The sequence below is a fragment of the Dermochelys coriacea genome, chromosome 5, assembly GCF_009764565.3.
Source record: "Dermochelys coriacea isolate rDerCor1 chromosome 5, rDerCor1.pri.v4, whole genome shotgun sequence".
Classification (NCBI taxonomy): domain Eukaryota; kingdom Metazoa; phylum Chordata; order Testudines; family Dermochelyidae; genus Dermochelys; species Dermochelys coriacea.
The window spans coordinates 107,078,614-107,094,186 of NC_050072.1; the positions used below are offsets into that span (position 1 = coordinate 107,078,614).

The 15,573-nt window shown below is 40.3% G+C and overlaps 1 protein-coding gene across 48 annotated transcripts in view; it reads right to left on the reverse strand.

The window, feature by feature from the left end:
• The window catches only part of PTPRD (protein tyrosine phosphatase receptor type D), a 1,712,576-nt gene that overhangs the window by 644,814 nt on the left and 1,052,189 nt on the right, over window positions 1-15,573 (reverse strand). For all 48 annotated transcript variants that reach the window (XM_043515489.1, XM_043515496.1, XM_043515490.1 and 45 more), the window contains one exon: window positions 15,385-15,427. The gene's annotated coding sequence lies outside the window, so the exon portion shown is untranslated. The remainder of the gene's footprint in view (window positions 1-15,384; window positions 15,428-15,573) is intronic.

Consider the following 15,573-nt stretch of genomic DNA (forward strand, 5'->3'; position numbering starts at 1 on the left):
ATACTCCAAAGAAACCAACCATTTTTTTAAAATCTAACCCCAACTATTACAGTAGTCTAATTTTTCTAACTGTGATGCCTTAGGGAAGGACTGACTCAAGTCACACAGAAAAAAGAAACAGTTTTTTAAAATTTCCCTAATCTGGTCTTCCTCTCTCTTCATAACTTAGCAAATGGCTCATTTTCTCCGCATGAGAGACTCAAAGGCTCAGCCATCAAGCCCTTCCCTTCTTTATTGCAGCTATTTTCTTCCAATCAGGAACCAGAAACAATATCACACAATGAAAATTACTGGTCACACAATGGTAATAGCGAACTCATGTTGGGAATACAGATGCTGCAAACCACAGCCAGATATTTGCATAAAGTCTTTGGCAGGCTATAATAAATAATAATCATTTGTAAAAATAAAAATATGTTCATGAACATTTCACAAACAGGAAAAAGGCTATCATTCAGTGAATAAGTGGTTCTAATTGTTTGTCCAGCTCAATTTCGAGATTTTGTTGAGATGAGGATAATTCAGCATTTAGCTCAGAAACAATACAGGAATCCTACAGACTTCTTGTTTATTTAACCCACATTATCTTGCACCTGGCAGTTCTTTTATACAGTTGATAGTCTATTTTTTTTTCTTATGAGCATGCTCACTCTTTGGAGGCCGACCATGTGGCCGTTTCTGTTCTCGCGGATACCACTCAGATATAGCTGCGACCCATCTGTTGTCGCTGAGCCTGCTTTCAACAACCACCTCTCGCACTCCAGACTGCTGCCTAATTATTTTGTTGGGGATGTGATAGTTGGGGATGTGATCGAGGAGCGAAATGCCCCAAAATGTTTGTTCCATCGCCTTCTGTGTGACAGACAGTTGATGTTCTTCAGTCTTTGTCAGCGACCATGTTTTACTGCTATATAACATCGCTGGAAGCACGGTTGAGTTTAAAAGATTTGCATGAGTTGTTTTGCTGATCTTTCCTTGGAGGATGCCCTTGATGTCACTGATTGCACACCATCCAGCATTTTTCCTGCGTGACAGTTGACTTTCTGATCATGGCGCATGTTCACTTCCTGGCCCAAATAAACATATTTATCAATCTCTTGGATCTGCTCTCCTCCAAGAGTTATTTGGGTTCTTGGCAGAACATGTAATCTCATGTATTTTGTTTTCGACTGGTTCATTTTTAATCTGACTTGACTACTTTTCGCGTTCAGTTCTTTAAGCATTCTCTCAAGCTGGGCTGTATTTTTGGCTATCAGCACTGTATCATCTGCAAACCTGAGATAGTTTAGCTGCTCGCCATTGATATTAATCCCTCCTTTCAAGTCTGCTCGTCAAAAAACCAATTCAAGACAGGCTGTGAATAATTTTGGTGAAACTGTATCTCCTTGTTTCACACCTCTCTTGATGGGGATTCGGAGGGGAGTATCGAAGAGCGATATGTCGATGCTGCAGCCAGAGTTCACTTCCTTTAGTAATGTGATATATTTCACGCTGATGTCCTGTTCTGAAAAAGCTTCAAGAACGGCATTAGTCTCTATGCTGTTGAACACCTTCTCATAGTCCATGAAGGCAATGCACAAAGGGAACCTGTATTCCCTTGAATGCTCTAGTAATTGGTTTAGAGTGAAGATGTGGTCTAGATGTGGTCTTCGAAAGCCGGCCTGCTCTCTAGGTTACTGTTCATCCAGGTTTCACGACAGTTGATTTGTTATTATTTTAGTGAACCACTTATAGATATGTGAAAGCAGGCAGATCGGGGATAGTTCTTTAGATTTTCTTGATCGCCTTTCTTATGCAGCAAGATGGTATTGGACTCTTTCCAACCGGATGGTATCTTCTGAATTTCCAGGTAGCGGCTGAACCTTTGGGCGAGAGCTATCCAAAGTTCCTGACCTCCTGCCTTAAGCACTTCTGCCGTCAGTCCATCCTTGCCTGGAGCCTTCCCGTCTTTCATTTGATGGATTGTGTGACGGACTTCGCTGATGAAAACTGGGAGTATGTGTTCATCGGTTTGTTGAAGTGATGGCATTGGGATGTCTATATGAGATACAAGCAGCTTGGTATAGAAATCCCTGAAGATTGCTTCCATGTCTGTTCGATCAGTTATTGATTCTCCGTCCCTATTCTTCAAAGCCGATAATGATGACCTATACACCACCAATTTCCATTTGCATTTTTTGAGACTTTTATGATCTTCAGCAGCCTTTAGGAGCTTTTCAGTTCGAAATTTCTCCAAGTCTTCCTTCAACTTCATTTGTATGAGCTTGCAGAGAAGAGAGTACTGAAGCCTGTCGCTGCCATTTCTTTTCATTTTCCTCCTCTTCTCCAATAAAGTCTTTGTATTCGCCGAAATTCTTTCACTAGCTCTTCTTGGTCTTTCATGCTCAGCTGATTTCACGTTTCGTTTCAGTCTCTTACTGAAGTTATCATAATCATCATCACAGTCGTCCAGAAGCTCCAATCTTCCCTAGAAATGTTTTTCTTCAGGATTGCCTCATCGAAAGCCACCAGTTGGTACCTTCTGTTCGCCATACACAGCACCTTTTTCTCCACCTTCACAGTGGACGTGAGTCTGGCTCTCAGTATGCGATGATCGCTACCAATATTGAATGATGGCACTACTGAAATATCCTGCACAATGCGGCATCTATCAATCAGAAAGTAATCAATTTCATTTTTTATCTTCGTGTTTGGTGTGATCCAGGTCCATCTTCTGTTGGCCTTCTTTCGGAACCAGGTGTTACTGATGAACATTCTCCTCATCTCTGTCAATATAGCTAGTCTTTCATTTCGTTCTCCGATACCATACTTTCCTATGAACTTTTCACTCTCTCTCCCTCTTCCAACCTTGGCATTAAAATCTCCCATCACAATTGTATATGTGGAACTCTGAGCGAGGGTTTCCCCCAGTTCCTGATAGCATCCTTCCATATCATCTTCATATGCACTTGTGGGAGCATAGATCTGGATGATTTTGAGGGTACTATTTCAGTTCAACCAAAGGTAAAGCACCCCCAATATACGATGACTTCAAATGGCATGAGACAATTTTCGAAGACCATTCTTTGTTTATGATGAATCCAACTCCTCCAACTGTCCTCGTGCCTTCTCCTTTTCCTAGAATGACCACACTTCCACCCTCCAGCTGACCTCCAGCTCCTTCTTTCCTCATGTTTTGCAAACACCTAGCACATTGCGGGCTGTTTTTGCCTTTTCCCACATGAGATGGATTATGATTCCTCCCTCATAAGTGTTCTGCAGTTATAAGTGCACACTGAGGGAGTTGTCCAGTTTCCTTTTGGCGACCTGGCACCAGAGATTCTTTGCAGCCTCTCGTTGTTCGAATGCCTCACTGCATCCAGAGTGGGGATCGAGGAACGTGCAGAGAACTCAGACTTGGTTTTCCATGTTGTTTTAGCCATTGTTTTCAGCCACCCACTGGCTAGGCTGTCAGTGGCACATTTACCTCCTCAATTTAGCTAGTTTACAGCCTCAAAAAGAGGGATTATATGCCCCTCCACAGAGGAAGCAATCCCCTTGCAGGACTGACAGTCTGACCCTTGATAGCATGGTTAGACCTGCCGGAGGATGCACTCCGCTACCATAGATGTCAAACAGCCAGGGTCACCGCTGTGCCACGTTGAGGTGTCGAGGTAGGAAATAAAATCATGATATAAAGCATACATGTATAATATGTGGCAGGCAGTTTTCTCTAGTTCCAGTCAACCTGCTTGGGGAGGTGTAGAAAAGGATTTGGAGAAAATTTCTTCCTTTCTCCCCTCACTCTGATTCTAAGAAGCCAGTTAGAGTCTGTAAAGACTACAAGTTTGGGAAGAAATACATGTACCCCAGCTTCCAAGGAAACAATCTGGTCTTGCCCTGGACCCCCCTGTATTTGATCAACCATAATAATGGCCATATACTCACTAAAGGAGGGGATCCTTCCATAACAAATACCTGCACTGGTCATCTGCCATGAGTTTTATATATTCAGTAGCAACGTTATCACCTAACCCACCTGCTCCACCTCACTAGGTCCCAGACTTGCTATGGGGAAGGCGAAAAACCTCACCCTGCCTTGGCCAATCTCACAGTGAGGGAAACATTCCTTCCCAGCCCACAAAGAAAACATGAGTAGTGTAATGCCCACAGGGGCTCATGAGGAATCCCAATCCTGTTGCAAATTTTGTGGCTGGGTGCTGCTGCCAGCCCGATCCAGGTAAGAGAGTGCTTTTCCAAGACTACATGGGGTATAAATAACCCCTCTCCCCTCCACATACTTACTCTTCTGGTTAGCAGGAAGAGCCGTATCCTTACCTTCACCTGGCACAGCTGCTTCCTGCTCTTCTCTTCTCCCCTTTTCTGTTCTTGTAAGCTTCTCTCCATGCCCCCTCTACCACCTGTTATGGGGGGCCCCTTAAAGGGGCCAGCGTACCCCTTTTCCTCTGGTTAATCAGACAAAGACTCACCCCATGGATGCTGTGCTGAGCACATTGTTTCAGCCATGAACTTTGTCTCCACCCACCTGATGACATTTAAAGTGCCAGGTTAATACTCAGATAGGGAAAAATTATGTAGCTTTAATCCTTAATTAATAAAGAATACTTTTGTGTATTTTCACAAGTTGCATAATTGGTCTGTGCACATGAGATTTCCAACCCCAATTTTACAGATCCCAGGGGTTCCGATTCTGTAGTTGGGATAAGCTTCAGATCTATGTCCAAGCTTTTCTGCACTCATCTGAAATGTATCCATGTCTCCATAATCAATAACCTTGGAGACTGGAGGGTATTCGGAGAAAGACAGTTTACATTATTGCTAGGGCATGTTTAATTGGATAGAACAGAAACTGAACATTTAATTATACATCATTTCTAGTCCTCTCAAATTTCATAGTGTTTCAGTAAATTCAGAACTAATAATACTAAATCTTTATTACCCTCCCAAGAGTAGTCATCCACACATCCTACTACAGTACTGTCATAAATAGAAAGGAAAGGGTAACCACCTTTCTGTATACACTGCTATAAAATCCCTCCTGGCCAGAGGCAAAATCCTTTTACCTGTGAAGGGTTAAGAAGCTAAGGTAACCCCACTGGCACCTGACCCAAAATGGCCAATGAGGGGACAAGGTTCTTTCAAATCTGGAGGGGGGGGGGAAATGGGACAAAGGGTTTGGTCTGTCTGTGTGATGCCTTTGCCAGGAACAGATCAGGATGCAAGTTCACCAACTCCTGTAAAGTTAGTAAGTAATCTAGCTAGAAAATGTGTTAGGTTTTTTTTGTTTAATGGGTTATAAAATAAGCTGTGCTGGAGGGAATGTATATTCCTGTTTTTGTGTCTTTTTGTAACTTATGATTTTGCCTAGAGGGATTCTCTGTTTTGAATCTGATTACCCTGTACGGTATTTACCATTCTGATTACAGAAGTGATTATTTTACCTTTCTTTAAATAAAATTATTCTTTTAAGAACCTGATTGATTTTTCATTGTTCTTAAGATCCAAGGGTTTGGGTCTGTGTTCACCTGTACCAATTGGTGAGGATTCTTATCAAGCCTTCCCCAGGAAAGGGAGTGTAGTGCTTGGGGGGGGGGGATATTTTGGGGGAAGACACTTCCAAGTGTCTCTTTCCCTATTCTTTGTTTAAAATGCTTGGTGGTGGCAGCATACTGTTCAAGGACAAGGCAAAGTTTGTATCTTGGGAAAGTTTTTAACCTAAGCTGGTAAGAATAAGTTTAGGGGGGGTCTTTCATGCAGGTCCTCTCATCTGTACCCTAGAGTTCAGAGTGGGGAAGGAACCTTGACAAGTACAATATCTGGTAAAATGGTCTTGTATCAGTGTTATTCAAGTATACACCTTATACTAACTTTCTTTCCCTGCCTCTATTTCAGTTCCATAGTAAGAAGAAAAACTAGACATTCCTCCCAATTGTTTGCAGATGACAGACTTTCACCTCTATTTGAGGAATTCAAGAGGGGGGCGGGGCAGAGCATGTGTTTTTGCCCTTTCAATTTTGCAATTTAATGCTACCATCCATTTGATATTGCATTTGTAGCTGTGAATACATTCAGTGGCAGATCCCTGCTATCAGGTGTCATGACCAGACTTCAAACCTGTGAGTGACATAGCTTCACCAAAAGAATTTTTTTCACCTTACACTTTTTTTCCTGAACAACAACGTATGTACATAAAGCACAACAGCTATGCTAACAGTGAACAGTTACTGAAGAAGGAAACCCCTTTTCCACACAACAGAATATGTTCTCCCTTCCCCAAGAAATTATATATACTTCCACAAGGGGATGCTTGGGTTAACTGTTTCATAAACTTCTTATTGATAATTATTATTATTAAAGGAATGCACGTTGTGAGACAAACCACCAAATATTGAAAGCTTCTCCTATGAAAGATGTCTTACAGCAAATCTACTCATGATCCAGGCTGGATTCAACTACATCCCTTGAGGTAAAAAGTCTAATCCATAGAGCTTATCACTAATGTATGTAATTATGAATTAGATATGCACTGCTCTCAGACATACTTTAATCAGTCTTTTACTGAATAATTAAAACAATACAGTAATTTTTGAACTTCTAGGAAGTCCCTCTGAGATGTTAGCATCAGTAATTAGAGAGGATCAGAGGACAGGAAGTATTCCACATGATAGGAAGACAAGGATAATTTATAATGTGATCTCAGAGCACATCAGGGCTCTGAAGAATTCTTCTAAACTCTGTGTGTATGATAACAGTGTTAAGCCAATACAGCATTTTTGTTGCTAATACTAAATATAATGTCAGTAATTAGAAACTGCAGGTTATGTTTGTATTCATGAATATGTTTCTCTTAATCATAACAATTCACCACTCCTTTGTTTTCCATGGGCATTCACCCTCATGAGGCAAGAAAGTGTTCCGTTGAAATTTAAAATCACAATGAAAGGCAAAGATAAGATTTGACATAATATAATCTTGCTAATTTTAAACCTCAAACAAAGTAACCCAACATATAATGAACCAAATGCCTAACACATTTCCCTTCACAGACCAACAAAGTTAATGAACATAGATTTTAAAAAGAACAACTTTAACTTTGTATTTTTTTGTGCAACACTACCAAAATATTGGTGTTATTGCTGTTAGAAAAAACAATAAAAATGATCACTAGTAACGAGCGATGTTCTAAAACTGTATATAAGTAATGAGGAGGCAGTAGGAAACAGCCAGTTAGGAGCAAGCAAAGGCCTTCGCTTGCTTTAGAATCATTTGAGTCTTTGCTTAAAATAATACATAACCACATTTTACTTTGGTTCTAGCTGTCATGAAACAGGCACTATCAGCTATAAATGTTAGGACAACAGCACAAAAAGAAGGGATAATAGCTAACAGTTTGGTTTTTTTAACCAAAAGGCTGTATTTATTGCTGGTGCTCTCAGACTGACAGCACGGGAGAATGAAACCCTTTATCTTTGGCACAGCTATTGGCCGTCTTAATCTGGTTTTGGAAGGATCACCTCTAGAAGCAAGAGGTAAAATCTTCTTCGATATTGGGATTCTCAGCCTGAGGTTCCTGAACAAATTTAAGGGCGTTACATTCAACCTTCCCTTCCCAAAATGCAAAACTGGAGGGTGTTCTAGCTAGATCCAGGCTAGGTAGATGGGGAATCACACCTAAGTTGTGAACCCTAGTAACTAATAGCGGATATTGATAGAGGGAGTATATTACTTCTGTTGTCTCCTCTGGCTGTTTCCTGTAGCCCACCATCATCTCCTAAGTCTTATCTAGGTTGAGCATTAGCCAGCTTCCATTCATCCATGGACCAGTCTCAGCTAATGATTGACTAAGCTGCTGAACCCATGTCATCGAAGGTGGATGAGACAGAGACTAAGTTGGGTGTCATCAGAATGCTGAAAACATTGCATCTTGTACTTTCTTACTAAGCCTGCAAACAGCTTAAGATACATGTTGGACAGGAGGGGTGATAAAACAACACACGGAGGTACCCCACGCTTTTGTAAGATGTTTCTCTTTTTCTCTTTCTTTCTCTGTCCTTGATGCCACTTCTGCTCTTATCTGACCCTCCACCCCACTCACAGTCAGGTATTCTTGCTTTGCTGATATTCTTCATTAGTTGTGGGGGTTCAGCTATTACCCCTCATGCTCCTGGGCTCCACTGGGTCAGAAGTGCACAAGGCATTTTGAGGACTCTCTGGCCTTGAAGAAAGCAGCCAGTACAGCAGTTTGTCCGGTCTAGCACATCATGTCAGAAAAACACCTGCATATGAATGGGAATGGTGGGAGGCAGCTGAGAGGCAGGTGGGGTAACAAAACATGGACTAGGGAAGGGAGGGAAAGTGACCTTTTGATGAATCTGAAATATCAGCAAAAGAAGCCTGAGCACAGAACAAATGATGGACTCAGGAAAGGCAAGGCATTGGGAGAATGGCCTGACTCATCAGATCTCAGGCTGGGGATGGAAGAGGCAAGAAATATCAGACAAGAAAGGTAAAGTAGGGAAAAGAAGCATGGAGTACATAATTGCAAGGTCCTTAGCCATCTACTTTCAGACCTTAAAAACATTTAGCTCATTTTGGATTGTGCACAGACCTGAGTTTCAAGAAGGATTTGATTTTGACGAGTTGGTCCATTCTTTCATGCTAGCCTGTTAGGCTCAAGTAATATAGTAATGGTTCTAAATAGCTACATTAAAAATTTTTTAGTACTCATTGTTATAATCCAGCAGCTATTGTTTTCAGCTATTGCCTACAAGTTACCCATATAAACTTTCTACAGGCAATGCCTCCGAATAATCAATGTAGGTGCAGCATCTATTCATACTGAAAAGTGAGACTATTCCTAGCTTTTCTTTGGCTTTTTCAGGTTATCCATTAGCTAATGCAAACTGACTTGATGTAATTAACTGGGATGTGTGAAAAAATACGAAATGTGAAAAAGTATATACTTTATATATTATATATTGTGTGAGCAGGTGTAAAAAGGAGGTGAAAAATAGGCATTTCTCCCCCACCTCAGAAGTGAGCAGCAGCAGATTTGAGGTTGTCTGCACATTTTATTAGGATTTTGGTGGAAGTTATGTCTATTGGGCTCCCAGGAAAGCAATCCAAACTTAATAGGAGATTGTAGAGACTGCCTTGGGTGGCGGTTATAATAGCTGGAGCCACTGCTGTGGGATGGTGGGTTGGGGCTGCTCGGGCTGTCCTGGGGCTGTTCCAGCTGGCTGGTGCGAGTGGGCTGGCAACTGCTGCTGCGGGCCACTGGGCTGGGGCTGGGAGCCATTGTCTCAGGACGCTGGGCTGGGCTTGCTCCGGCCAGCCAGGGCAAGGGGTTGGCTGGCTGGCGCAGCTGGGGGCTGCTCAGGCCAGGGCTTGCGTCAGTTGGCTGACTGGCTGGGGCTGGCCTGGGGTTGCTCTGGCTGCGGTGGTGGGGGAGGGTGGCTTGGGGTTGGCTGCGGCAGGGGAGAAGGGGGCACAGTGCTCCTGCTGAGGGGGGGGGGACCATGGGGCTAACCTCTCCGAAGGGCTGTGTGTCCACTTGCTGCCCATGGCTATAGCACATGGTTAGTTCTAGTACTATATAATTTAATTGATTTATTTTAATGTTTTGTACTGTGCTCATCAATCTATTACTCAAGCACACATGCAAAAATGAAAAAAAAACAAAAACAAAACAGTCTAGACACCTATCAATGAACTATTATAATAATTTGAAATATGTCCTGCTCAAATTAGGATTCAAGGCCTGTTTTCCTCAGTGCACAGACTTTTTTAAACAAGACTGGAACAGAGTAGTTACACAAAGAAAAAGAATAGATCTCCAAATGAATAAACAGTAAAACAAGCATTAAAATATATATTATTAAGCTGTGTAATGATCACCAGTTTGATTGTAGGGGAGAAGTCAGCTGAAATAATGTCTGTGATTACAGGAAAAAAAAATCAATCCAATCCAACAGCAGCACCCAAATAAGGCAAACAATAAGCCAAAAATTCAAAAGTGTTATTAAGATACAGAGTGCCCACAGCAAGGGGGCAGGTTCTTACACTATTAATTCCTGGAGTCTACACCATAATCTCTCTTTTTTAGTCACCATGGGTTCAATTCATTCAAAAAAGTAAATGGCATATTAAGGAGTGGTTTAATAAATCAGGTACAGTTACAGTCCCAAATATGTTTAGATTCACAGCTTCACTTAATTTTCTGTCTGGTAAACACAAAGGTAATATTTCTATCAAATCCAACATGGTTGTACCTTAAAGATCATGGGTAAATTCCCATACTGCAATTTCAAAAGCAATAGGGGGCTAGATCTTCAGCTGGTGCAAATTAGTAAAGTAGTCCCTTATAACCAGGTGATCATATCTGGTTGTCAGTCCCAACTTTGTCCCATAGAACTCCAAGTTGTTTGCATGGTAACACTGGTTCCTTCTGCTAAGAATCTCTATACTTTTCTACACCTGCTCAACATTACCAGAAAGTTATTATTTCCTCAGTAAGTAATTGCAGATTTTCCATCATTTATGAAAGGCCTTTCATAATAGATGACACAGAATGATAGCAGAATCTCAACAAAACCTTGCTTTATCATCATGCCACACATTGTTATTTTGAAACCCTGATAACATATGCCTAGATTAATAGTAGTGCTGCTATCTGATTTATTAATAATTTGTGCTGATTTTCTTCTTTCCTGCTCCCTCTCCCATAATATGTTGTGCCTTAGCAACCTTTCATTTGCTCTTGGACAATTATAATTTAGTAATTAGAAATAATAGAACCTTTTGACTAGTTAAAATAATGTCCCTGCTCGTTTCTTAATTCATGTACAATCCAGACTCCCTATGATTAGGTGATCCTGATTTATCTTTTTCCTTGGACACTTAAATCTAAATATAAAATGAAATCTATCAAAGGCAGGCTGAAGTGAAGATATCCTCTTGTGGCAAAGAAAACCTCATCAACCAGAGAGATTTTTTTCCCCCTGCATAACATGCTGTGCCAGGTAAAAGGAAAGAGGAAAAAAAGTATATTATATAACTGTCAGTTTTTATAACATCATAGACTTTCATGAAGGTTCAATATACTAAGTGATGTCATAGCCGCCTCAGGAGGATGAATACTTCCATGCTGCATAAGATAGTGATTCATTACTATGATGGCACAGAAATGGAAATGCATTACTTATAGCATCAAGAGCTAACTCAGACTCACTGAGATTTCAGTGATTCCATGTCAACTTGTCTTAGAACTGCTTTTAAGTCTTTTGTTCATGGAGGACATCAGAAAATAATGACATCATAAATAGAAACGGTATTTTTAGAATGTGTGCCGTTAGAGCATCCTACTTACACAAGGAAAGACAGCTGGGTTGCTTTATGAATTAGTTTGTGTTTGTCTTTTTTTAAAAATAAATAATGGCTACTGGAAATATTAATACCCTTATACGATGTATCGCTACCCTACCTGCTACTAAATTGTACTTTGAGAGCTCCCTCGCTGTAAGGCTTTTTGTGATTAGGCTGTCACGCAATCAAAGATTGCTACACTTTTGCCATCTCCATGTCCTTTGATCTTCATAATCAACTCCCTCCTATGTATAATGTACACTTTACTATAATAAGTAAATTGCAGGCTCTCAAGAACAGCCACATGGAAGAAATGACTATACTTGGAGGAAATAGAGAGTCTTACAAAATAAGCAGTCAGTTGGTTCATAGTCATGACTTTGGATTTCTGTTAACTTAAATGGGACAAGGGCTTCCTAATTTGTTCCACAATGTATTTTTTTTTGGACTTTGTAAACAAAATGCATATTTGTAAATGTATTTACCCTTAAAATCTTAAGCCAAAGACCAGCTCTCTTAGGGAATGTCTACACTACAATTAAAAAGAAAAGGAGTACTTGTGGCACCTTAGAGACTAACAAATTTATTAGAGCATAAGCTTTCGTGAGCTACAGCTCACTTCATCGGATGCATTGCTCACTTCATCGGATGCATTTGGTTTCCACCAAATGCATCCAATGAAGTGAGCTGTAGCTCACGAAAGCTTATGCTCTAATAAATTTGTTAGTCTCTAAGGTGCCACAAGTACTCCTTTTCTTTTTGCAAATACAGACTAACACGGCTGCTACTCTGAAACTACAATTAAAATCTCGCTGTTGGCCCACACCAGTTAATTCAGGCTAAGGAGTTCAGGATAAGGGGCTGTTTAATTGTGGTGTAGACATTCGGGCTCAGACTGGAGCCTGGATTCTAGCACCTTGCAATTTGCAAGGGTCCCAGAGCTCAGGTTGCAACCTGAGCCCAAATGCCTACAACACAATTAAACAGCCCCTTAGCATGAGCACCGAGAGCCCAAGTCAGCTGGCCTGGTCGAGCTGTGGGTATCTAATTGCAGTGAAGACATACTCACAGCGATTCTCTCTAGTGGAAAATCATGTTGCTCCACATTGTCATACACAGTATTTAATTAACTGTTTTTTACTAAAGGCTGCAAACATTTCCTAAGCAACGACAACCTACTTTAAATATGCCAATCAATTAGTCCTAGAGACCATCTTCTAATATTTGTCTCTGTGGTTTCTATCTTGAAATGGGCAAATTTAAGGAGGGGGGATGGAAATGTAAAATATTAGTTAGCTCTTGAACCCCCCCGCCTCAGGAAAAGTTTCATGTTTTGTAAAATCAGGATGTGCCTTACTTAGTGAAGTGAGAAGAAAACACGTTCTCTGCAGATAAATTGTACAGACAACATAACAATGCCCATGCATAAAAGGTACAATATCAACAATGTCTAAAAATCAAGAAAGATGAGTTATCACCTTTATCAAGCAATGTGCTTACAATGGAGCCTTCTAATTAAAAAAAAAGGAAATCTTCAGTGTGTGACACTTACAAATCAAAGGCTTATTTCTTAACAGGTTCTCTTTTCCAAGACAAACTGAGAGCTACTTCATACATAAGTATTTGGATAGGTAGAAGCTAGCATATGTAGGACAAAATCTTTAAATCTTTAGAGGAACCTCAGCCTGACCACTGGTTTGGCACTCATAAAAGAGAAAAAGTGCAATTGTTAGCAATTATTTGTATTATGATAGCATCCAGAGGTCTCAGCCAAATCAGGGCTGGAAAGTGCACGGCACCCTGAAAACACATTGTGAGAGACAGTCTCTACCCCAAAGATCTTACAGTCTAAATAGACAAGACAAAGGGTAAGGAGGGGAGTCAGAAGCACAGAGAAGTGAAGTGACTTGGCCAGGTCACACAGCAGGTCAGTAGCAGGGCTGGAATTAGAACCCAGATTTCCTGACTCTCACAGTCTGGTGCCCTCTCCACTAAACTTTCCTGATTTGTGGCTCTAGACAGGTATTTAGAGTTTTAAATGTTTGCAATGTATTCTCAGTTGAGACAGAACATTTAAAGGTTGTTTTAAAAGCCTTTGTTTTTTAAGATGTTCAATTATGTCAAATTTTAATTTATAGGTCAAAAAGGGCAGGTTCTTGTGCCCTGTCCGAAACTTCCATATCTCCAGTCCCCCTCCCCCCACCTCCCTCCAAAAGGGGAAGAAAAAAATCTTCTCAGACATAAGGACTTTTTGTATTAATTATTTTTTAAGAAGTGTGTGCACAGGATTTATTCCAACATAGATTATGAGGACTGGATTTTCTCATTCAAAAACATACTGGTGTATAACCATCAGCTGAAATAGGATCACATAGGCACATCACAGTTAAATTAACTACAGGTATCAGAGTAGCAGCTGTGTTAGTCTGTATCCGCAAAAAGGAAAGGGATACTTGTGGCACCTTAGAGACTAACAAATTTATTTGAGCATAAACTTGTTAGTCAAATAAATGTGTTAGTCTCTAAGGTGCCACAAGTACTCCTTTTCCTCTAACTACAGTAGTAATCTAAAATCTTTGACCCTTTCCTAACTTTCTCTTGTATTTGTAGGTCCCATTTTTATTGCTACTCTCCCCACTACCCATCTTGCTCAATGAGGATTTGTTTGCCTGCTCAGTTTACTCTGCTCTCTATTTCATTCTATACAGAGACACCAGCAAAGAATGGTTGAAGGAAGTGTTGAGAGAGGAGCCTACCACCAATGGCTTCTCACCTGCTAAAGAAAGCAACCTCCAGTGATGGCAAGAAAACATTATTTAAAAGGTTTCAGAGTAGCAGCCGTGTTAGTCTGTATTCGCAAAAAGAAAAGGAGTACCGGTGGCACCTTAGAGACTAACAAATAAATTTGTTAGTCTCTAAGGTGCCACCGGTACTCCTTTTCTTTTTATTATTTAAAAGCTGTCAACATGCAGGCTGATTTTAAAAACTGAGGACAATCCTGGCTGAAATGGGACTCCGAGCAATTATACCTAAATATGGCACCAGTTTTGACTTTATAGTTTCCATTTATTGCAACATGTAGGAAATATAAAATATAAAAACAAACTTTAAATAATATAATTCTTACTGGCCTAACAGAGAAATAGAAACAAACAACTGAAAGACCATCCTTCACCATATGCCTGGCTTGTACATTTTGTAGCCTGACTGGCAAACAGTAAATCACTGTTCACCTTTTAGGTAAATCCAAGTAAGACAGATATCATGCACTGCAGATTAAAAGCTATTGATGTACACATACAATAATTAATACTTCACTTCATTGATTTGAGTTGCTGGTTAGTTTTAACATGCTGCTGTGATCGGATATATTCTCATTAGGGACTTAATCCAATTCCTATTCAAGTCAATGGAAAGAGACAGGAAAGGGAGTTGAATGAGGCCCAAAGTGTTTGATAATCAGATTTCTTCACAACTGAAATCCAGAATTGTCTTTAAAAGAATGGAAGAATTTACATGTAAACTTTCAAGTAGGTGTGATATGCAGAATACATGTTTACAAGAACCCATGAAGTGTTTTGCTGGTTTACTGAATCTGACACCAAACAGAAATGCTATAAAGGCTCAAAAGCAACCTTTTGTTTGTTTGTTTACTTATTCTACTTACTAACTACATTTCCATTTAATTTGCAGCATACCTGACAAACCCACCTTGGGATTAAGACTCTTCTCCTTTGTTCCAAAAAGCCTGAAAAAAATCTAAACTGTGATCTCACCCCTGGCCCCTCCAGACTCCTTTGAACAAGATTTCACTGCAAAAGCCACCATTCCAAATACTGTGCTCTGTTTCCCACCTACAGGAATCTTAAAAATAATACTCTTTCCAACAACTGCTAGAGGATGCCAAGTACAAGACAAATTTTAGATTTACACCAAGAAATCCATGCCAAAAATTAGTGATATTCCCCTTAAGAAAACCTGTCATAAACACTTTGTAATACAGCATATGTAAAATCTTACTTTGGTTTCTTCAGAATCTGCTGATGTCCACCGGACTTCTCACCTAAGGATAAAAGACAGAATGATCAAGTTTTGGGAAATGCCTAATATATTTTCCATTAGAGAGTTTCTAAAAGAATGTCAAGAACAAGCAACAATGCATTTTTATATTTTACCTTGAATCTCAGCTGCCTGGGATATGCAGTACAT